This window comes from Hypanus sabinus, chromosome 6 (genome assembly GCF_030144855.1).
Source record: "Hypanus sabinus isolate sHypSab1 chromosome 6, sHypSab1.hap1, whole genome shotgun sequence".
Classification (NCBI taxonomy): Eukaryota; Metazoa; Chordata; class Chondrichthyes; order Myliobatiformes; family Dasyatidae; genus Hypanus; species Hypanus sabinus.
The window spans coordinates 117,356,640-117,381,437 of record NC_082711.1 but is presented as its reverse complement, the minus strand read 5'-3'; the positions used below and the strand labels follow the sequence as shown (position 1 = coordinate 117,381,437).

The window sequence follows — 24,798 nt, the reverse complement described above, 5'->3', positions numbered from 1 at the left end:
CGCGACTGCCTGGGTTTCCTCCGATTGCTCTGGGTTCCTCTCGGATTACATAGACGTACGGGTTAGGGTTAGTGAGCATACTATATTGTAGCCAAATGCAAGGGAATAATTGTGAGTGCCATACATGTCCTCGGCTTGAGTTAGTCGCTGACACAAAGGACATGTTTCATCATATGTTTCGGTGTCGCATCTTATACTGAGTAAGATTTGGCACCACTCAGCCAGATTTTCAGCCTCTGTCCTATATGCTGATTCATCGCCATCTTTGACTCTGCTAACAACAGTGTGTTCTCAGCAGACTTAAATATGACGAGCTATGGGCAACTTCACATAAAAAGGATGAAAGATGTGGATAACCAAATATTATATCATTTTCTTTCTTCCGAAGTACAAAAATGAATGCAATAACTTTCATTGGTCGGCCCCGTACTTTGATCATGTACGCCTCTTGGACCTACACTTTGACATTATTTGGGCCCAGTCCAATCTAAGTTTGTTTTCAGTCTCAAGTCTGAGCATCGTAAATCAGTGACGGTGAGAAAGGAATTGTGTTATAATATCGTAGAGAATAAAAATATTCTTTATCAGTCTCTGTTATCCCGCCCCCGCCCCAATTAAACATGAACCAGGTTTGCGAAGAAGAGCGTCCTGGATCAGTGTCGCATCAGCACGGTGCCGTTTCATGAAAGCAGTTGACTCACAGACACAGCGGCTGGGGAAATGGCACTTTTCCTCTGCCAGTGCCTGGATCAGAGAGCGGAGATCCTCCGCTGTTGCAGAGGCAATGCGGTTCTTTCTGCCCTGTGCATTCCGCGGTGCCAGGGGTCGATTATAATAGACAATAGACAATAGGTGCAGATGTAGACCATTCGGCCCTTCGAGCCGGCACCGCCATTTTGAGATCATGGCTGATCATCTACTATCAATAAGCGGTTCCTGCCTTGTCCCCATATCCCTTGATTTCCCTATCCATAAGATACATATCTAGCTACTACTTGAAAGCATCCAGAGAATTAGTCTCCACTGCCTTCCGAGGCAGTGCATTCCAGACCCCCAACAACTCTCTGGGAGAAGAAGTTTTTTCCTTAACTCTGTTCTAAATGACCTACCCCTTATTCTCAAACCATGCCCTCTGGTACTGGTCTCTCCCAGCATCTGGAACATATTTCCTGCCTCTATCTTGTCCAATCCCTTAATAATCTTATATGTTGCAATCGGATCCCCTCTCAATCTTCTTAATTCCAGCGTGTACAAGCCCAGTCTCTCTAACCTCTCTGCGTAATACAGTCCTGACATCCCAGGAATGAACCTTGTGAATCTATGCTGCACTTCCTCTACAGCCAGGATGACCTTCCTTAACCCAGGAGACCAAAACTGTACACAATACTGCAAGTGTGGTCTCACCAGGGCAAGAGGATTTCCTTGCTCTTGTACTCAATTCCCTTTGTAATAAAGGCCAACATTCCATTAGCCTTCTTCACTGCCTGCTGCACTTGCTCATTCTCCTTCAGTGACTAATGAACAAGGACTCGTAGATCTCTTTGTATTTCTCCCTTACCTAACTTTACACCGTTCAGAAAATAATCTGCCTTCCTGTTCTTACTCCCAAAGTGGATAACCTCACACTTATTCACATTAAACGCCATCTGCCAAGTATCTACCCACTCACCCAGCCTATCCAAGTCACCCTGAATTCTCCTAACATCCTCATCACATGTCACACTGCCACCCAGCTTAGTATCATCAGCAAACTTGCTGATGTTATTCTCACTGCCTTCATCTAAATCGTTGACGTAAATCGTAAACAGCTGTGGTCCCAATATAGAGCCCTGTGGTACCCCACTAGTCACCATCTGCCATTCCGAGAAACATCCATTCACCGCTACCCTTTGTTTTCTATCTGCCAACCAGTTTTCTATCCATGTCAATGTCTTCCCTCCAATGCCATGAGCTTTGATTTTACCCACCAATGTCTTATGTGGGACCTTATCAAATGCCTTCTGAAAATCGAGTTACACTACATCCACTGGATCTCCCTTGTCCAACTTCCTGGTTACATCCTCGAAAAACTCCAATAGATTAGTCAAGCATGATTTACTCTTGGTAAATCCATGCTGGCTCGGCCCAATTCTATCACTGCTATCTAGATCTGCCACTATTTCAACTTTAATAATGGACTCTAGCATCTTCCCCACTACTGATGTTAGGCTGACAGGTCAATAGTTCTGTTTTCTCCCTCCCTCCTTTCTTAAAAAGTGGGGTATCATTAGCCATTCTCCAATCCTCAGGAACTGATCCTGAATCTAAGGAACATTGGAAAATGATTACCAATGCACCTGCAATTTCCAGGGCCACCTCCTTTTAGCCCATTATAGCCCATTTATATTCTGAGATTGCTGATCTATCGAGAACTTTCAGGTGTAGTCGTGCGAGCGGCAAAGTGTCCAGGGTAAAACTACTGGCAACAGAGGAGCCTCAACTTTCTGAGTTAAGCGACGGGCAGAAAATCAACAAAAAGAAGGGCGCTTATAATTGGCAGGCGCTGTTGAAAGCTAAATGTATAAATATCCGGCTGCCGTGACTCGGATTCGAACCGAGGTTGCTGCGGCCACAACGCAGAGTACTAACCACTATACGATCACGGCCACGCATATCAGCGGTGCGGAATCTACTGTCTAAACCTCTGATACCGGTGCGACTCGGTCAGTGGCTGTTACTGCCTTTGCGGCTTTTCCGCAGAGACACAAGCAAAATATATTGGAAATGCTCAGCAAATGCGTCAGGAGAAACAGAGTCAACACTCTGGACCGACACCCTTCATCAGGGCAGAAATGTCCACTGTCTACTCTTTTCCATAGATGCTGCCTGGAATGTTGTTTTTTCCTCTCTTTTCCAGCATTTTATGTGTGTTCTTGGTCATCTTGCTTTACAGGGTAACTGTTATGTAGTAATACCTTGTGCTCGGTACACAACTCAATTGTTAAAAGATAAATTCCTAGATAGTAAATGGAAAGCTGCTGGGTGACTGTAGAAGAGTTGTGAAGGGGAGGAAAGTTCGGCAGTTTTACTCCTGTTCTTCCTTTCATACAATATAAAACAGTTCAAGCTATAGTTAGAAAAGTGGTGTGAGGGGCAAGAAAAATGCGCCATGGAGCATACCGTGAATGCACTGGGAAAGAGAGCCAGCTAAGTAAAGTTTAGGGTGATACAGAAATTAGGGAGCGTTAGAAACTTGATACATAATCGGTTTTGCATGGCGGAGAGAGGTTTGTAGTTACTGACTCTGAAAAAGCTGAACCATTAACAAAATCATATGTCGGTGTACTGTCAAAGTTTCCTAAAATCTCTATTATGCTTATTCATCTCTCCAAATTATTTACATTCAGCTAAAATTCATATTATTATGCATGTCCCAGATATACACACTTCCTATCTCTTCAAACAGTGGCGAATGACCTATAACAGAAGGTGTAATCTGTTCAATTTATCTTTGTACTTCAACCATCGCTCAAGCGCACCAATCACTCTTCTTCCAAGTGGATTTCACCACCGTTCCGTTCGTAGAGATAGAGAAGCCGAGGCAGGAAATCAAAATCAGAATATGATATTCTCTAATGCGCTCAGTGTACAGAAGTTCTTGTAATGGGGGTCGTTATGCCCGGAACTGTATAGCAAATAGTTCATTCAATCTGAATCTTAACATAGATCAAACGTTAGAGTTACAGAAAGGACACAACATGTTCGAATATTTGTTAATGTGACAGTTAAATGTTATAGCCCCAAAGTTCTCCCAAACCCCAGCTCCCGTCCCTCCCGCGCGTAAGCAGCAGCAATCTACAATCTCCCTGCCCCCACTGCAAAAAAGCATCTGCACCCGCCAACTAGAACTGCACCGCGAGCACAGCAACAGCACAGACACAGACTTGTAGCACTCCAATGACCACATTGTTTCCCTGGCATTCGACATAAAGAAGAAAAAGATATCTGCATTTCACCTCGAGAAGGAAGACATAAAAAACAACTCGGTGGTTTACGATGTTAAAAGTCCATTACGTCTCATCCCCGATAAGTGTTTGATTTGCAGAGTCAGGGCGTCTGTTTTTTGTTTTTTATGTAAATCCTGGGCGGTAAGCAGAGACGGAAGTGAACACCAGGGGTAGTTCGATAGGTAACTAGGGAGATGCCTAGTTTCATTTTGGGGGCATTTATTTATGCTTTTGTTAGACCAGCCCAAAACGACGCCAGTAGTCGACTTAACTGGTTGTTGGATAACAGCCAATGATGACCCAGAATTTACCTGCCTCAGCCACATCCTCTCAAAGCTGTTCCACAGCTTTACCATCCGCTGTGTAAAGTGCCCCTTTGGTTCTTATTCAGCACTCAGTTCTCGCGTTAACACGGAGTCCCTTTCTCTGTGCCCTTTATAATTTAATATAGCTTTTGTCCTTCCACCATAACAGATTCTATTCACTAAATAAGGATTGACCATCTGTTTACAGATGATTTCAATGGCCACAGACCTGATACAGGAAATGTCCTTTCCATTGTCTGTACAAGCCCGTTGAGTTCGTCCAGCTGCTTATTATTTTTCCGCAATGCTCATCCCGATTCTTCCCCGTCAGAGACATCTCACTACACCTTCATAAATTTCTTTTGTCACCACGTCTCGTACAGGAAACGTAGACTCTGTTTCTCCAGCCGAGGCTACGGGTGATCTGCTGATTATTTCCAGTATTTTGCACGTGAGTTTCCGCGGAAACGCCGCAAAGGCAGTGGCAGTCAGTTATTGAGTCGCACCGGCATCAGTGGATTTGATAGCAGAACCCGCACAGCCGCTGTTTGGCCGTGATCGTATAGTGGTTAGTACTCTGCGTTGTGGCCGCAGCAACCTCGGTTCGAATCCGAGTCACGGCAGGTGAGTGCATACACATTTAGCTTTCAGCAGCGCCTGCAAATTAAATACTCTTCTTCTGCTGATTTTCCGTACGCCGCTTCCCCAGGAGGCTGAGTCATCTCTGTCACCAGAAGCTTTCCCTTCGACACACTGTTACTCGAACCAGTCGGTGCATTTGGAGCCGAACGTACGCGATAGATCTGAAAGCTTTGAATATAAACGGGCTATGATAATCCCCGAGATCGCGGAATGCAGGAATAGGAAGGCCCGTATTGACTCAGCCACAGCAGAGAATCTCGACTCTCTGATCCAGGCATTGCCAGAACAGAGGTGCCTTTCACCGCAGTCCTTGTACCTATGAGTCGCCTGTCGCCTATTCATTTTATTGAAAGGGACAGTGCGATGCAGTGCTGATTCAGGACTCGCTTCTTCGAAATGACACTTGGTTAATGCTACATGGGTGATGAGTTAACACTGACTTATAACGCCTTTTTCAATGTGTTCCACACTACACCTCATTCGATTGCTCACCGTCACTGATGTGAAGTGCTCAGGCTTTTCGACTGAAAGCCAGCTCAGATTGGACTGGACTCAGATAGCTTCACGGTGAATTCCAAAGGGCTGTGCTGAATGTGAAGGAACGAGGCCGAAACAGAGAAAGAATAGCATTTTATAATTGTAGTTTGGGGAAAAGGAAATAAAATAGCATCTGTTTATATATCCACTGGTATGAAGTGTTGTGAGAGGCATAGATGGATTGCCGATCATTATTATTTCGTTGGTGTGGACATGGCAAATATCAGACGGCAAAATGTCAGCACAATAGCGTGACTTCAAGCACAACATGCATCACATATCGCTGTTGAATTTCACGACAGTTTGTAAGGTGTTCGTCTGTTTTCCCTGGGACTGCCTGGGATTCCTCTGATTCTCTGATTTCCTCCCCCATTCCAAATACGTGTGGGTTATGGTTAGTAAGTTGTGGGCATACTATGTTGTAGCCGACAGCAAGGGAATAATGGCGGGTGCCCTGCATGTCCTTGACTTGCTTTAGTCGTTAATGCAAAGGACTAAATTCAACATATGTTTCGATGTCGCACCGTATATGTGGAAAATAATATGTGGATATGCTAATATGGAAAACAATCTTAATTCTAATGTTTAAGGTGAGTGGAGACAAATGTTGAAGAAGAAGCAAAAAGCAATTGCCACTCACACAGGGAGTAGCAGATGTCTGGCGCTCGCTGACAGGAGAGATGCTTGTTCGAACCCTAGGATCCTTTAAGACAGGTGCATGGATATGCAGGCAATGGCAGAATGTGCATCTCGGACAGGCAGGGGTGATCAGTTTCATTTCGAATTATTTTCGGCAAATACGAAGAAGTCTGTTGCTGTGCTGCCTGTAGTGTTCATTGTTCTTTCTTACCCCTCACCCTGCTTTGCTGCAGGGGAAGCATTCACAAACTATGCAGTCTCTCTTGATCTGCCACGCTGCTGATAATCTTGCCATAAGCATGAGTGTAACCCTGAAGTAGGTAGGCTGGTAAAGAAGACAGAACGCATACCTGTCTTCAGCCGTCTGCACTGTGTGATAAACTTGGCAAATCATGTTGCACATGCACAATGTTTTGGTTAGTTCACAAATAGAGCGTTGTCTGCAGCTCTGTTCACTAGTTAGTAACGCACAGGAGCACCACTGGGATGTTGCATCGATCTGCTATAACCAACAGTTGGACAAACAGTTGGACAAACTGAGCAAAATCGAACAGAACAAAGTGATACAACGCACACAAAATGTTGGTGGAACACAGCAGGCCAGGCAGCATCTATAAGGAGAAGCACTGTCGACGTTTCGAGCCGAGACTGTTCCTGAACCGGGGGATGAGAGTTCGATGTACTTTCTTCCTCTTCTCAGAAGCGTGTTCTGGGTGTTGAGACCTTTGATCACGGATGCTGCTTTCCTAAAACAGTGGTCCGCGTTGTTATGCTCAATGATGGGGAGACCTTAACCATGATGCACTGTGTTGTGTCCATTGGGTTTGGTAGGAATTTCCGTTCAAGGGTACTTGTGCTTCCATACCAGGCTGGGGTGCAACCACACATCTATAGATGTTTTCGAATATTTTAGATGGCTTGCCGACTCTTCGGAAACTTCTAAGTAAGTAGAGCTGCTGCTGCTCTTTCGTCGTAATGACATTTACATGCTGGGCCCAGATAGGTCCTAACAAATGCTAACACCAAGGAATGTAAAGATAGTGACTTTCTCCACCTTTGATACTCGGATGCGGACATGTTCTTAGACTTCCTTAGTTTCTCCTGGCTGAAGTAAATAATCATTTCCCAGTTCCTGCCGACATTGAGTAAGGTTTGGCACCACTCAGCCAGATTTTCAATCTCCCTCCTATCTGTTGATTCATCGCCATTTTTGATTTAGCCAGCGACAGTGTGTCCTCAGCAATCTTAAATATGACGGGCTATGGGCAACTTCACCTTGAAATGATCTGACATGTGGATAACTAAATATTATTCCATTTCCTTTCTTACAAAGTACTAATATAAATCAATAACTTTTGTGGGACGTCCCACTACATTGATCATGGACACGTCTCTGAACTGCGCCTTCGGAGTATTTGGGCGCAGTCCAATCTGAGATTGATTTCGGTTTCAAATCTCAGCATTTTAAATCAGTGGCGGTGAGAAACGAAATGTTGTAATTTCGAAGAGAATAAAAAATTCTACATCAGTCAGTGTTAACTCATCCCCCTCCCGCCCCCGCCCCACCAGGAAAACATTAAGCAATTTGGCCAAGAAGCGTTCGTCCTGGATCAGTGCCGCAACGGCACGGTGCCGTTTGATAAAAGGAGTCAGCGGCAGGGGACACACAGACATAGCGGCTGGGAGAAATTGCCCCTCTCATCTGCCAGGGCCTGGATCAGGGAGCGGAGATCCTGTGCTGTTGCTGTTGCTCGTTCTGCCCCTTGTATGCCGTGGTCCCAGGGGTCGACCATAGCCGTTTATATTCTGAGCTTGCTGATCTATCGAGAAGTTTCAGGTGTAATAGTGCGAGAGGCAAAGTGTTCAGGGTAAAATTACTGGTAACAGAGGAGACACAACTTTCTGAGGGAAGCGACGAACGGAAATTCAGCAAAAAGAAAAGCGATTATAATTTGCATGAGCTGCGGAATCCTAAATGTATAAACATCCTCCTGCCATGACTCGGATTCGAACCGAGGTTGCTGCGACCACAACGCAGAGTACTAACCACTATACGATCACGGCACAGCACATCAGTGGTGCGGAATCTGCTGTCTAAACCTCTGACACCCATGTGGCTCAGTCAATGATGATTACTCCCTTTGCAGCGTTTCCGCAGACACACAAGCATATCGTACTGGAAATATTCAGCAGATCAGTGAACGCTGCGACAGTAGAAACCTAGCAACGCACACAAAGTGCTAGAGGAACTTAGCAGACCAGGCTGCATCTACGGAAGCAGTAAAGAGTCCACGTTTCGGGCCGAACCCTTCATCGGGCCTGAAACGTCCACTGTCTCCTCTTTTCCATAGATGCTGACTGGCCTGCTGGTTCCCGCCCCCCCCCCCCCCCGGCATTTTATGAGTGTTCCTTGTCATTTTGCTTTTGCAGGATATGGAGTTTGTCACGGTCTGGTCCGGGATTCTGCATTCCGGTTCACGGTCCAGTCTATGGATTCCGTATTCCGGTTGTTTATTTTTTCCCGTGCTCCATTGGGCGCTTTAATGGAGGAGCTGATCTTCATTTCGGGCTTGCAACATAAATAGCTCAGGGGTCCAGCTATTCCTTTGCTAGACCGTATCCGTCAGAATCCCCTTCAATAAACCCGCATCAAGAAGCTCGGTGTCCGAAACCCACATCAAGAAGCTCTGCATCAGAAACATAACAAGAAGAGTCCAGGCCCTGTGTCCGGGGTCCAGGAAGAGTCCCGGCTCTCTGTCTGGTGTCCAAGAAGAGTTCCTGGTCAAGTCAAGCCCGACGTCCTGGTCAAGCTACGCCCGAGTGAAGATATGATACAAGATAGCGGCGCGACGCAGTTTGCAGCGGCCACTCCGGAGCTGATTATCTGTTATTTGTGAAGTGAAGGTTACGTGAACGTTATGTGCATATTCTGGAGCAATCTATTTTGTCATATGATTTTGTGATATCATTCTGGAGGAACTTTGTCTCATTTTTTAACTGCTTTGCATTTGTGGTTTCTAAATGACAAATAAACTGAATCTGAATCTGAATATGAAGTTAAACCCGAGTTGTTCGTCATGGCAAGCCCAAGTTCCAGGTCAAGCGAAGCCCGAGCTTTAAGTTAAGAGCCACAACAAGACCCAGGTACCTAGTCCCTGCCAAGACTCGAGTTCTCAGTCAAGTTCTAGTCAAGTTTTTCCGATTTGTTATTCTTCGTTCACGTCCAGGTTCATATGTTGTCTACTGAACTTCCCTAGTATTCTTAATAAACATTGTCCTGTTCATATTACTTCAGCGTCTGTGTCTTGCATTTGGGTCCGCTCCCAACGCCCCCTGGCGTCAAAGTTAGGTAGTAATACCTAGTGATCGGTACACAACTCAATAGCTAAGAAATCAATTCCCAGATAATAAAAGGAGAGCTGCTCCCTGGTGGACGGTGAATGTAAAGGAGCTGCGAAGGGGAGGAAAGTTCGGCTGTGTGACTCCTGTTGATCTTTCATACAACATAAAACAGTTCAAGCTATAGTTAGAAAAGTGGTGAGAGGGGCAAGAAAAATGCGCCACGGAGCATACCGTGAATGCACGGGGAAAGGGAGGGAGGCATAGAAAGTTTTGTGTAACAGAGAAAATAGTGGGCGTTAGAAAGTTGGTACATTACTGGTTTTGAATGGAGGAGAGAAGTTTACAGTTACTGTCTCTGCAAAAGCGGAACTATTATCAAAATCATATGTTGTTGTACTGCCTAAGAATCCTAAAATCTCTATTCCACTCATTCAGAACTCTTACATTCATCTCTCCAAAAAATTTACATTCACGTAAATTTCATATTATTATGCACGTCCCAATTACACACTTCCTAAATCCTCAAATAACAGCGTATGATCTGTAGCAGAAAGTGTTATTTAATTGATTTATCTCTGTACTTCAACATCATTCTATCACACCAAGCATTTATCTTCTCAGAAGACTTCACCATCGTCCCATTCGTGTTATTTATAGAGAGGGAGGAGCCGGAGCAGAATATCAAAATCGGAATACAATATACTCGACCGTGTTCGGTGTTCAGCAGCTCTGTGATGCGGTCATTATTCCCGGAACTGTATAGCAAACAGTTCATTTAATCTGAATCCTAACATAGATCAAAGGTTAGAGTTACAGTAAGGTTAAAATATGTTCGTATATTGTATATGTGGGGATACCGTGCATTAAACGTGTTGAATGTGGCTTTCCTGTGTATGCTGAATAACTTCCAGCGTTTCGTCGTTTAAAATACTATAGTTACATAGTTCGTTAATGTGGTCTGAGGTTAAATTAATATTTAAAAGCAAGAAATTTTCTGCAATGCTTTCTAAAGTGTGAATGGTTTGTAGCTTAGAAATGTTGCGTGAGCTGCGGTCACATGCGAGTGACTGTATGCAAATGTATTTGATCATTCGCTGTTTGGAGGAGGTTTGAACTAATCCTACCTTTTGAAGGGGAAAAGGATAATACGTTTAAATATGGTGCTACTCTAAATTGATTTTCCAGGAGTTTCTGTCTTTTTGGACGTTGTAACTTTTTTTAAGAAGTTGTGTGACTGAATTTGGGGCCATCACCCAGAAGTCCTTTATAAATTATTCCTTTGTTCTTTGAAGACGTGGTGAGGTTTTTCAATGTGAGGTTTGACTGTTTATATTAAGTTTGCTGCTACTTACAAAGGTACTGAAGAAAGCAAGCGCCCTATATTTTTGACTTGTTATTTTATCTGTTTTCCATGGAATTGGGTTTAGAAACCCACCCGACTGAAATCCAGGTTAAAATTATGGAAATCCATGTTTCTTTATTCCGGATATAATAATCCCAAATTTTAGAGGGAAATGGGCATTTGTGAAAATTGTTCATTGGTGGATAGTTAAATTGGAAAGCTGGAATTAATATTCTTGACGACTGGTCAATTTAGGAAGCAGTCCAAAAGGTTGTTGCTTTTGATAACAAGTCTGTTTTATGTATAAATACCGAACAATTAACCAGGAGAGAAAAATGTGTGTGTCTCCCTAAATTACAGAATGGAAAATTGGTGGATGCCGGCAGCAGTCGTGATAACGCTGATATGTAGTTTGAGGTCCTATAACACGTTCCTGTAGATGGCGAATGGAGATGTAAACGGGACCGCCATGACAGATTGCTCAATATGTATCCATGCCACAGAAGGGCTATCGTTATTATCGACCTTCTTCGATGACAAGGAAAAATTCTGAGGGGGAAACTTCACCAGATTCAAGAGTTTGGGCATTCTGATTTGGGGAAAGCCAGGATAAAGCAGTCTATTCCAATCAACCACGGCCAATAGGTTCTAAAGTTTTCAAGAGTACATTTTATGTCAGAGAAATGTATACGATATACATACTTAAATGCTTTTTCTTTGCAGCCATCCACCAAAACAGAGGAGTTCCCCCAAAGAATGAACGGCATGAACGGCAGTTAAATGTTATAGCCCCAAAGTTCTCCCCCCCCCCCCACCACCACCAGGTTCCTTCCCTCCCGCTCGTAAGGGACTTCAAGCCACAATTTCTCTCCCTCCACTGGCAAAAAAAGCATCTGTACCCACAACCTAACACACCAGCGTGAGCAAAGCCATAGCAAAGACACAGACTTGCAGTTCTGTACTCCAATGGCTACACTGGTCACCCGGCAATCGAAATAAGGGAAAAAGAGATGACTCCGTTTCACCTCCAGAAGGGAGACATAACAAACAACTGGGTGGTTTACGATGTCCATTGCATCGCTTTTTCCAAGCTCTATGCCCAAATATCTCGGATCTCTGGGCACACAGCCTTAGAACATCCATATCTAGCAACACAACGGTCTTCTGCTCGGACACCGATCCTCCCGTCACCAGAACCACGAAAACTCGTTGCTCCAAAAGAGAGCGGAGCTCTTCGGCCGGGCCCTTGGCGTGCCGAAACAACGGGGCAGTTGAGAATCCAAGTGAGTGGGTCCCATTCCCGCAGAGAACCGTAGTCAGCGTGTAACTCAGATCAAGGTGTTCAATAGAACCGTGAAAGGAAAAATAGAGATATTAAAGATGGGAATGGAGGTGATTCAGCAAATGCAAGCAAATGAGTCGCCATTAACCCTCCTAAGCTCCGCCAAATGCCTCAATGAACCTCAGCCAGTGACCACACCCCATTCCGATGATGTAAGTGTTCTAAATGCCGGTATTTTCCTACATACAATCTGTTTAATTCCAAGGTGTCGACTATGAAAATGTTTCCCTAGCCGATGGGGAAGAGAAAAAATGGTGCAGACGGCGAAAGGTCCACCCAGTCAATAGGGCACAGCGCATGTGAGCAGGTTCAGTATGCTGGGAAGCCTGCATACAGAACGTTTATCGTACTATGAAGGTGGGTATTCCCTGGACACTGAATGGAACTTACAATTTTTCAATCTCATCCCCGTTTCGGACTCCCAGGCCTCCTCTGGGACACGCCCAAGGTTTCTTGATCTGAGTCTGAGGGGTTCCAGCTGTCTCAGCATTCCCCGGCCTCTCAGTCTGTTGGGCTTTCCAGGCACTTGAGGGTTCCTCTGTCTTTCAGTCTGTAGGGGTTCCCAGTCCCCTGAGGATTCCCCGGTCTCTCAGTCTGTTGAGGTTCCCAGTCCCTTGAGGATTCCCCGGTCTCTCAGTCGGTTGGGATTCCCACGCCTCTCTCTCAAGTTCCCCAGGTCTCTCGTTCTTTTCAGGACTTGCTGCGCCAAACAGTGCCAGCTATAAGGAAGGGTGTCCAGTAATGACTACTTCGGACTGTGCAGGGCATCAGAGTATTGGGCTCTGAAATTTTAGAGCACTTAAATTGGTTAATTGTTAACAACATTTATTAAAGGTTTAAGATTTCTTTGTGTATTTCTCGAGCGACTCCCTCTTTGTAACGTGTTTTCATGGTGCTTTCTGTTTAAGTTTGTTAAGTTTATTTTGATAGTCTGAGAGATTCTGTGTCAGCTTTATTCTTGAAGCAGAGGCCCGATTAACTCCAAACGGAGGGCCCTCATTTTGAGAATGATTCGTCCTCCGGTGTCACTTGATCGAGCTGCCTCTGAAAAAGCTCTTGTTTGAGCCTTTACATGCAAGTCTTTGGCTCCGATATTGACAGTGCGCACCTTGGGACTATCTAACATAGACTCTGTTTCTCCAGCTGTAGCTACAGGTGATCTGCTGATTATTTCAATTACTTTATGCGCGTGTCTCCGTGGAAATGCCGCAAAGTTAGTGGCAGTCATTGACTGAGTCGCAGCTGTGTCAGAGGATTTGACAGCAGAAACCGCACAGCTGGTGTGTGGCCGTGATCGTATAGTTTCGAAACCGAGTCACGGCAGGCGAGTGCATACACATTTACCTTTCGGCAGCGCCTACAAATTAAACGATCTTCTTTTCCTGATTTTTGGACCGCCGCTCCCCTAGGAACCTGAGTCATCTCTGTCACCAGGAGCTTTCCCCTCGACACATTGTTACTCGAACTATTACACACGAAACCAGTCGGTGCATTTGGAACTGAACGTTCGCAATAGATCAGCAAGCCGTGAATGCAAACGGGCTATGATGATCCCCGAGATCGCGGACTGCAGACCCACATTGCCTCACCGCAGCAGAGAATCTCGTCTCTCTCACCCAGGCACAGACGGAGGAGAGGGGTCGTTCACCGCAGCCCTTGTGCCTATGAGTCCCTTGTCGCTGATTAAATTTATTGTAAAGGACAGTGCGATGTTGTGCTTATTCAGGCCTCGCTTATTCGTAATCACACTTGGTTAATGTTACATGGGTAATGAGTTAACACTGACTGATAAAGCCTTTTTCATTGTCTTCCAAATTATAACTCATTCGGTTCCTCACCGTCACAGATGTGAAGTGCTCAGACTTGCGGTCTGAAAACCAGTTCAAGTCGGACTGGTCTCATTACGTAGTTCAGTCTAGTTTTTGTACTTTGTCATGTAACACCATGGTCCTTAAAAACGTTGTCTCATTTTTACTATGCACTGTACCAGCAGCTATGGTCGAAATGACAACAGAAGTTGACTTGACTTGATTTGACTTTACTTGAACTGCTGAAAGCTCCAGGGATCACCGATCGATGTAGAATTCCACGACAGTTTGTAAGGTGTTCGTTTGTTCTCCCCGGGATTGCCTGGGTTTCCAGATTTTCTAGTTTCCTCCCGCATTTCAAAGACATGCAGGTTAGGGTTAGTAAGTTGTGGGCATACTATATTGCAACAAAAATCAAGAGAATTGTGTTGTCCTTAAGGCATCTATTCAGCTTTATTACATTTTCGCTTTAGCAATTCGTTTGTAATTATTTTCTAACTAAAGTTAAGATTGGTAACTTCGTTGCAGTTGCTCAAGGTAAATTCATTATCTGCGATGTATCGCGGCATGCGATGACGTCACACCCGGTTTTGCCACGTCTTGTCGTTAGGTACCGGTTTGGAGAAACGGGAAGGCGGGAGCTTGTGTGTGCAGGATCAGCGCGAGAAAAGTTCCGTTTCTACGCACTAAGAAACATCATAGAAACAACGCCGTAAGTTCATAAGAGAGTCGATATGTTGAAATAAGATGTTAACGCTGATTCTGTTAAAAGAAATGACGGTTGATAAAATTTATTTTCTTGTGCTATTGAATGCGTTGCTGGAAAGTTTGTGCTAAAGTGTATTCAAAGTTATTGATAGCGTAGGTAGATTCTGACTGTATGTTGTACTTTAATGTAATATAGTTTGTTGCAGTTTTACAAATATTTATGATGTAAATGTGATGCCAAGAAGGAAACAAATATTCTATATATTTGTATTGTTTTATCAATAGGTTACGTAAATGCGGAAGAGTGAACAGTAAACGGTTAATCTTACTGCGAACCTGCCCTCATTGACTTCGGCTTAACTTGGTGTTAGTTCAGAGTTTCTACATACTGTAGGAGAACACTACAGGAATATTTGCGGGTGTACTGCCTGTCCCTGACTTGCGTTCGTCGCTGATGCAAAGGATTCATTTCACCATATGTTTCGAGGTCGCACCGTATATGTATAAAACAATATGTGGAAAAGATAATCAGGAAAACAAACTTAACGCTAACATTTAAGCTGAGGGGAGGGAAATGTTAAAGAAGAAGCGAAAAGCAAATGTCATTCACACAGACGGTAGCAGATGTCTGGCGCACACTGACAGGAGAGTTGCTGTTTAGAACCCCAGGATCTTTTAAGATAGACACATGAATATACAGCTAATGGAAGATTGTGCATCTCGGACGGGCAGGGGTGCTTAGTTTCATTTCGAATTATGTTCGGCAGATACGAAGAAGGTTGTTACTGTGCTGCCTGTAGTACTCATTGTTCTTTCTCACCCCTCACCCTGCTTTGATGCAGGAAAAACATTCATAAACTATGCAGTCTCTCTTGTTCTGCCACGCTGCTAAGAATTTTGCCATAAGCATGAATGTAACCCTGAAGTAGGAAGTCTGGTAAAGAAGGTAAAGAACCTGTCTTCAGCCGTCTGCACTGTGTGATAAAGTTGGCAAGTCATGTTGCACATGCACAATGTTTTGGTGAGTTCACAAATGGAGCGTTGTGTGCAGCTCTATTCACTAGTTAGTAACGCAGAGGAGCATCACTCGGATGTTGCATTGATCTGCTATAACCAACAGTTGGGCAAACGTGTGTTGTGTGCTCTGCAGCGTCGAAGGCTGAGGGGTGATCTGAGAAAATTCGATAAATTATGATCGGATTAGTCAGGTTCATAGTTTCCTGGAGTTCTCTCTGCAAATGTGAAGAGTGATCTTCTTTGGATAGCTCAAAAGAGGACAGAAGACAATGTTTATGACAGAATTCTTAGCAATGTTGAGAAACAGAAGAAATTTGGTTTTCAAATCCATATATGATTGAATGTTGCCGCGTAAGTTGACGGGATGTTGAGGAGAGTTGATTTGACCTTCATAAATCGGAATTGCATTAAGGAGTCACAAGGTAAGACACGGCTGCATTAAACTTTGTTAGAATATGCTTAGAATATTATATTTTGGTCTGTTTGCCTCAACGTAGGAAGAATACAGACATTTTAGTGAGGGAAAAAAGCAGATTTGCCAGGATGCAGCTTCGATGTCAGATCATGTCTTATGAAGAGAGGGCGAGTGATCTAGGGGTCTCCATTTGGATGTGAAGGTGAAACAAGTATGGTTGCCCAGCTGGATTTGAACCGGAGGTGCTTCGGTGATGTACCATAACTTTGGCCAGTGGATTACAGAAAAGTCGTTGACCAGGTGAACCCAAGTGTATAGGAGACCAGAGTCGAGGACGAAAGTGAACTGGAACCTAGGTACATATGCTAAAGACTGAGCAAAGTCGAACAGAAGAAAGTGAATTTCAATAGAGAAAGAAGATACAGGCGCACTGATAAATAATACAAGTCTCGGGTAAAAATAATCGCACACTAATCAGGTGAAGAGGAGAATAGCAGTGCAGGGGATTTTGGCGCTCCAGGTAGCCAAACCGAGGCATGACATGACCAGCAGATTGTACGGCCTACAGCTGAGGGCCCAGGTCAATCCGGGTGGCGATGGGGGAAGAGTCTGATCATATCCATGTCACTGAATGAAGCCAGAACCTTTCCTCTGAGACTGATGGCTGAGGGGTAATAACTATTCCCGAACCTGGTGCCGAGGATTCTGTGATCCTGTACTTTCTTTTAGTTCTCAGCAGCGACGGGAAAGCATGGTCTGGGTGGTGAATCCTTTGATGACAGATGCTCCTTTCCTCTAACAGCGCTCCGTGTAGATATGCTCAATGGTGGGGAGACATTAACCATGGTGTACTGGACCGTATCCACCACATTTGGAAGTTTGCTTCCCAGTTCCTGCTGACATTGAGTAAGATTTGGCAGCGCTAAGCCAGATTTTCAATCTCCCTCCTATATGCTGATTCATCGGCATCTTTGATTTGGCAAACGATAGTGCGTCTTCAGCAAACCTAAATATAACGGGCTGTGCGCAACTTCACTTAGAAAGAATGACTCCATTACTAAATATCGTCTCAATTTCTTTCTTCCGAACTACAAAATAAATGCGATGACTTTCACTGGTCGGCCCCGTACTTTGAATATGTACACCTCTTGGAGCTGCACTTTGAGAATATTTGTGTCAAGCCCAATCTGAGTTTGTTTTCAGTCTCAAGTCTCAGCATTTTAATTCAGTGACGTTGAGAAACGAAATGAGTTATAATTTCGAAGAGAATAAAAAAATCTTCATCAGTCAGTGTTAACTTATTCACCCCCCTAATAAAACATGAACCAAGTTGGCGAAGAAGTGTGTCCTCGATCGGTGCCGTTTAATAAAAGGAGTCAGAGGCAGGCGACTCACAGGCACAGCGGCTGGGGAAAATGGCAACTCTCTTCTGCCAGAGCCTGGATCAGAGAGCGGAGATCCTCTCATTTTGCTGGTGCTGATTCTGCCCCTTGTATTCCGTGGTCCCAGGGGTCGTTCATATCCCGTTTATATTCCGAGCTTGCGGATAGTTTCAGTTGTAGTCGTGCGAGCGGCAACATGTGCAGGGTAAAACTACTGGTAATAGATGAGACTCAACTTTCTGAGGGAAGCGACGGACGGAAATTCAGCAAAAAGAAGAGTGCTTATAATTTGCAGGCGCTCCTGAAACCTAAATGTATAAACATCCTCCCTGCCGTGACTCGGATTTTTTTAAATCATGGGCGGTAAGTGGACACGGAAGTCAACAGCAGGAGTTACTTTGGCAGGTAACTGGAAAGGTGTTTCTATCCCTTTTGGGGGCACTTCTCTTTGTATTTGTTAGACCAACCCAAATCGACGCCAGTAGTCCACTTGATTAGTTGTAGGATAACAGCCAGTGACGACAGAGAATTTACCTCCCTCAGCCACATCCTCTCGAAGCTGTTCCATAGCGTTAGCATCCGCTGTGGAAAATGCCCCTCGGGTTCTTATTCAGCACTTAGTTCTAACGTTAACACGGAGTCCCTATTCTCAGTGTCCTTTATAATTTAATTTAGCTTTAGTCCTTCCACAGTAACAGCTCCCATTCATTTAATAAGCATTGTAAATTTGTATACAGATGATTTTTTGTGTCTCCGTGGAAAAGCCGCAAAGACAGTGGCAGTTATTGATTGAGTCGCACCGGCATCAGAGACCGCATAGCGCTGGTGTGTGACCATGGTTCGTACTCTGCGTTGTGGCCGCGGCAACAGCGGTTCGAATCCGAGTCACGGCAGGCGAGTGCACACACATTTAGCTTTCAGCAGCGCCTGCAAATTAAATGTTCTTCTTCTGCTGATTTTCCGTCTGCCGCTTCCCCAGGAAGCTGAGTCATCTCTCTCACCAGTACCCTAGGATGCAGACCATCTGGACCTGGGGATTTGTCAGCTTTCAGTCCTATCAGTCTACTCATCACCATTTCCTTCCTAATGTCAATCTGGTTCATTTCCTCTGTTAATCTATGTCCTTGGCCCATCCATACATCTGGGAGATTGCTTGTGTCTTCCCTAGTGAAGACAGATCTAAAGTACCTATTAAATTTTTCTGCCATTTCTCTGTTTCCAATAACTTCACCCAATTCATTCTTCAAGGGCACAACATTGTTCTTAACTATCTTCTTTCTCTTCACATACCTAAAATAGCTTTTGCTACCCTCCTTTATATTCCTGGCTATCTTGCGTTCGTACCATATTTTTTCTCCCTGTATTGCCTTTTTAGTTAAGTTCTGTTGTTCCTTAAAAATTTCCCAATCATCTGTCCTCCCACTCACCTTAGTTCTGTCATACTTCCATTTTTTTAAATGCTATGCAATCTCTGACTTCCTTAGTCAACCACTGTGGCCCCTTTCCCCCTGTAGTTTTCTCGTTCAGGTGTAAGGAAACGCTGAACTAAACACCGAGGTAAACTGTTGTCAATGAAAACGGGATCACAGTAAGATTAACCGTTTACTGTTCACTCTTCCTCATTAACGTATGGTGAAAACTGTTGATAAATCAATACAAGATTTCTACAGTATTTGTTTCCTTCTTGATATCACATTTACATTGTAAATACTTGCAAAAGTAAACTACAACAACTACATTACATTAAAATGCAGCATACAGTCAGAATCTACCTACGCCATTGACTGATTTAAATACACTTCAACACAAACTATCCCAACTCTTTAACTAACTAAAATATAAACCTTATCAACCGTCATTACTTTTAACGGAATCAGCGTTAACATTTTAATTCAACATATGGATTATCTCATGAACTTACGGCGTTGCTTCACTATGTCTCTCTAATGCATAGAGAGACAACTTTTCTTGCTCTGATCTTGCACACATGAGCCCCCTCCTTCCCGTTTCTCCAAACCGCTATTTTCCCACAAGACGCGGCGAAACCGGATGTGACGTCATCGCTTGCCGCGATAAATCGCAGGCAGCGAATTTACTTTAAACAATCTTACCTTTAACTAGAAAATGCTAACAAACCAATTACTAAAGCGAAAATATTATAAACTAAACAAATGCCATAAAGGCAACACACCCCCCTTTGAATACTTCCTTTTCCGGGGGATGAACTGATTTTGCAACTTGTGCATTATTCCCAAGAATACCTGCCATTGCTGTTCCACTGTCTTTTCTGCTAGGATATCCGTCCAGTTAACTTTGGCCAGCTCCTCCCTCATGGCTCCTATGTCTCCTTTATTCAACTACAACAATGACACCTCCGATCTGCCCTTATCATTCTCAAATTGCAGATAAAAACTTATCATGTTATGGTCACTACCTCCTAATGGCTCCTTTACTTCAAGATCACTTATCAAATCCTGTTCATTACACAACGCTAAATCCAGAATCCCTGGTCGGCTGTCGTAAAAGTTGTTCGAAGAATGCATCCGGTAGGCACTCTACAAACTCCCTATCCTGGGGTCCAGCACCAACCTGATTCTCCCAGTTCACCTGCATGTTGAAACCCCCATAACTACTGCGTCATTACCTTTGCCCTAATGCCAATGTTAACTCCCTATTCAAGTTGCACCCAATATCCAGACTACTGTTTGGTGGCCTGAAGACAACACCCATTAGGGTCTTTCTGCCCTTACTGTTCCTCAGTTCTATCCACACAGACTCTACATCCTCTGATCCTATGGCCACCCTTGCAAAGGACTGAACCTCATTTCTCACCAACAGGGCCACTCCACCCACTCTGCCCACATTTCTGTCCATACGATAGCACGTATACCATTGTACATTCATTCCTCAGGTCTGATCTCCCTGCAGCCATCTCTCCGTTATCCCAACAACATCATAGTTACCCATTCGCACCTGAGCTGCAAGCTCATCCGCCTTATTTCTGGCACTTTGTGCATTCAGATATAGAATTTTTAGCCCATTTCTCCACTCTCTGTTTAAATCGCTGCGTTTTGTGCCTAACCCAGCTCCCCTAACTCCCATACGCCCCTTGAATTTTCTTTTCCTTCCTAAATTTACTTATTCTTTCTGCACATTTAACTCCATGTTCCGTCAGACCATCCCTCTGTACATGAGTCCTCCTTATCACTTGTTCCGCCTCAACTTTCTCTACTACACACTTAATATTCCGCAACCATGTAGTCCCCACCTGTCCTTTATACTTCTTCTCGCTATCCTCTCTCGCATTCTGGATCCCTGCCCCCTGCAAATTTAGTTTAAACCCCCTCCGAGAAGCACTAGCAAACTTTCCTGAAAGAATGTTAGTACCGCTCCAGTTCAGGTGCAAACCGTCCAGTCGAAACAGATCCCACCTTCCCTGGAACAAAGCCCAATTATCTAAAAATCTGAAGCCCTCCCTCCTGCACCATCGACTCAGCCACGTATTAATCTGTATAATACTTCTGTTCCTTGCCTCACTCGCACGTGGCACAAGTAGCAATCCTGAGATTGTTACCCTGGAGGTCCTGCCCTTCAGCTTCGCACCTAACTCCCTGAACTCCCTACGCAGGATCCCCTCACTCATCCAACCCACGTCGTTGGTCCCTACATGGGCCACAACATCTGGGTTCTTGCCCTCCCTCTCGAGAATAGCCTGCACCCGATCTGAGATGTCCCGGACCCTGGCACCAGGGAAGCAACATATCTTCCAAGACTCCCAATCTTCCCCACAAAATCTCCTATCCGTCCCCCTGACTATAGAATCCCCTATCACTACCGCTCTCTTCTCTTCCCTCAGCCCCTTCCTAGTCGAAGAAAAATTTCGAGGAATTATTTCCATTCGAAATAAGGGAGAAAGAAATGTCTCCGTTTCACCTCGAGAAGGGAGACATAACAAGCAACTCGGTGGTTTACGATGTTAAAAGTCCATTGCATCGCCTTTTCCAAGCTCTATGCCCAAAGATCTCGGATCTCTGGGCACACAGCCTTTGATCATCCACTTGCCACGACACAACGGTCTTCTGCACGGACACCAACCTCCGATCCTCCCGTCACCAGAGCCACGAAAAGTCGTTGCTCCAAAGGAGAGCGGAGCTCCTCGGCCGGGCCCTTGGTGTGCCGAACAAAGGCCAGTTGTGAATCCAAGTGAGCGGGTCCCATTCCTACAAAGAACCGTATTCAGCGTGTAACTCAGCTCAAGGTGTTCAAAAGAACCGTGAAAGGAAAAATAGAGATATTAAAGATGGGAACGGAGCTGATTCTGAAGATGCAAGCAAAGGATTTGAAATTAGTCCTTCTAAGCTCCGTCAAATGCCTCAAACAACCTCAGCGAGTGACCCCACACCCCCCCTCCGGTGGTGTAAGCGTCTTAAATGCCGGTATTTTCCTACATAAAATCTGTTTAATTCAAAGGTCTCGATTATGAAAGTGAATCCCCAGCCGACAGGGAGGAGAAAAACTGGTGCAGACCGCGAGAGGTCCAACCAGTTAATGGGACACAGCGGATGTGAGCAGGTTCTGTATGCTGGGTTGCATGTGTCTCCGCCGATTCGTACCAAAAATGTGGGTATTCCCTGGGCACTGAAGGGACCGTACAAATTTTCAGTCTCGTCCCCGTCTCGGACTCCCAAGCCTCCTCTAGTCCTTGCCCGTGGTTTCTTGATCTCAGTCTGAGGGGTTCTAGTTGTCTCAACATTCCCCGGCTTCTCAGTCTGTTGGGATTCTTAGGCCCTTAAGGATTCCCCGGCTTGTCAGTCTGTTGGGGTTCCCAAGCCTCTCGTTGCTTTCAACACTTGCTGCGCCAAACGGTGCCAGCTATAAGGGTGGGTGTCTAGTAACGACTTCTTCGGGCTGTGCTGGGTATCAGAGCATTGGGCTCTGAAATTTTAGAGCACTTGAATTGGTTAATTGTTAACAACATTTATTAAAGGTTTAAGAGCTATTTGTGTATTTCTCGAGCGACTTCTTCTTTGCGATGCGGTATTATGGTGATTTCTGTTTAAGTTTGTTAAGTTTATTTGGTAGACTCAGAGATTCTGTGTTAGTTTTATTCCTGAAGCAGATGCCCTATTAGCTCCAAACGGAGGGCCTTTTCTTTGAGTATGATTCGTCTTACAGTGTCACTTAATGGAGATCCTTCTGTAAAAGCTCTCTTTTCTACCTCGACACGTGGAAGTCTTTGGCTCCGATATTGGCAATCCGCACCATGGAACTATATAACCTACACTCTGTTTCTCCTGCTGTAGCTACGCGCGATCTGCTGACTATTTCCAGTATTTTGCACTAGTGTCTCTGCGGAAAGGCCGCAAAGGTCGTGGCAATCATTGATTGAGTCGCACCGGTATCAGATTTGACAGCAGAAACCGCACAGCTGGTACGTGGCCGTGATCGTATAGTGATTAGAACTCTGCGTTGTGGCCGCAGCAAACTCGGTTCGAATCCGAGCCACGGCAGGCGTGTTTAGTTTTCAGCAGCGCCTGCATATTAAACGCTCTTCTTTTGCTGACTTTGCGACCGCCGTTTCCCCAGGAAGCTGAGTCATCTCTGTCACCAGGAGCTTTCCCCTGGACACATTGTTACTGGAACTAACACACACGGAACCAGTCGGTACATTTGGAACTGAACGCTCGCGATAGATCAGCAAACTCTGAATGTAAACGGCTATGATGATCCCCGAGATCGCAGAATGCAGGAATAGAAAGACCCGCATTGCCTCAGCCTCAGCAGAGAGTGTCGAGGGGCCGTTCACATCTGCACTTCTTCCTATGAGTCGCCTGTCGTTGATTAAATTTATTGTAAGGGATAGTACGATGCTGTGCTGATTCAGGACTCGCTTCTTTGTAATCACTCTTGGTTAATCTAACCTGGGCGATGAGTTAACACTGACTGATAAATTATTTTTCATTGTCTTTCAAATTATAACTCATTCGTTTCCTCACTGTCACATATCTGAAGTGCTCAGAATTGCGAACAGAAAACCAGCTCAAATAGGACTGGACTCAGCTAGCCTCAGGCTGAATGTTAAAGGGTTGTGCAAGGACAGAGAAAGAAGCTGAACCAGAGAAAGAATTGCATTTATAATTGTAGTTTGGAGTAATGGAAAAAATAGCATCTATTTCTAGATCCACTAGTATGTTGTACTATGAGAGGCATAGATGCATTGACAATCATTATTATTTCAGTTGGTGTTATATGGCAGAACAATAACAGCACTTTTAACACAACTGCTTACAGCGCCAGGGATCTCCGATCGTTGTTGAATTCCCCGACAGTTTGTAAGGTGTTCGTACGTTCTCCATGGGACTGCCTGGATTTCCTCTGATTGTTCCGGTTTCCTCCCACATTGCAAAGACGTGCGGGTTAGGGTTAGTAAGTTGTGGGGATACTATATTGTAGCCGAAAGTAAGGGAAAATTGCGGGCACCCTGCATGTCCTCCTCTTGCGTTCGTGGGTGATGTATAGGACTCATTTCTTCATTACACAATATGTTTAGATGTTCGCACGATATATGTGGAAAAAAATATGTGGAAATGTCAAACTGGAAAATAAACTTAACTCTAATAAGTTGACCGGGTGTTGGGGAGGCGTTGAGTTCACCTTCATTAGATCGGGATTGCGTTCACGAGCACCAGGTAAGACATGGTTGTATTAACCTCTGTTAGACTATGTTTGGAATATTATGTTTTGGTCTATTTGCCTCAAAGTAGGAAGAGTGCAGAAATTTTAGTGAGGGTGAAGAGCAGATTTCCCAGGATGCTTCTTATGTGTCAGATCATGTCTTATGAAGAAAGGTTGAGTGATCTAGGTTTCTCCATTTGGATGTGAACGTGTAAGAAGTATGGTTGCCCGGCTGGGTTTGAACTGGAGATGTTTCGGTGAAGTACCACATCTTTGGGCAATGGACTACAGAAGAGACGATGACCAGGTGGATCCAGTGTATAGGAGACCAGAATCGAGGATTCTTTGACATATAACTGGTGGAGGACAGCTGATTTTCATTCATCTCATCTATCTGAGAACTTATCTGGGTCCCACTCCGACAAATTGATAGGAGGTAGATTTTGAAAGTCACCAGCCACGAGGGTTTTAGCCATGACTGTTCCAAGTGTTTTCCAATAAGGGCCGAGCACTGGTTGTAAAGCAGCCGGTGATTTCCATGCCATGGTCACCTTGCTCCCACCCCACGTCTCTCCCGCCAAGATCCAGAAGCAGATGGTGGATTTTCTGTGTGGCAAGGATTTCTGATATGGTTCCAAGACTCCTGATTGAGGAGAGT

The 24,798-nt window shown here is 44.6% G+C and overlaps 3 non-coding genes across 3 annotated transcripts; 1 reads left to right on the top strand and 2 right to left on the bottom strand.

Moving 5' to 3' along the window:
• Positions 1-2,573: 2,573 nt before the first annotated feature.
• Positions 2,574-2,645, bottom strand: trnah-gug (transfer RNA histidin (anticodon GUG)). Its single transcript has one exon. It is a non-coding gene; the product is annotated as a tRNA-His (tRNA).
• Positions 2,646-4,842: 2,197 nt separating this feature from the next.
• On the top strand, positions 4,843-4,914 carry trnah-gug (transfer RNA histidin (anticodon GUG)). Its single transcript has one exon. It is a non-coding gene; the product is annotated as a tRNA-His (tRNA).
• A 3,187-nt stretch (positions 4,915-8,101) lies between these two features.
• Positions 8,102-8,173, bottom strand: trnah-gug (transfer RNA histidin (anticodon GUG)). Its single transcript has one exon. It is a non-coding gene; the product is annotated as a tRNA-His (tRNA).
• Between the last annotated feature and the right edge of the window lie 16,625 nt (positions 8,174-24,798).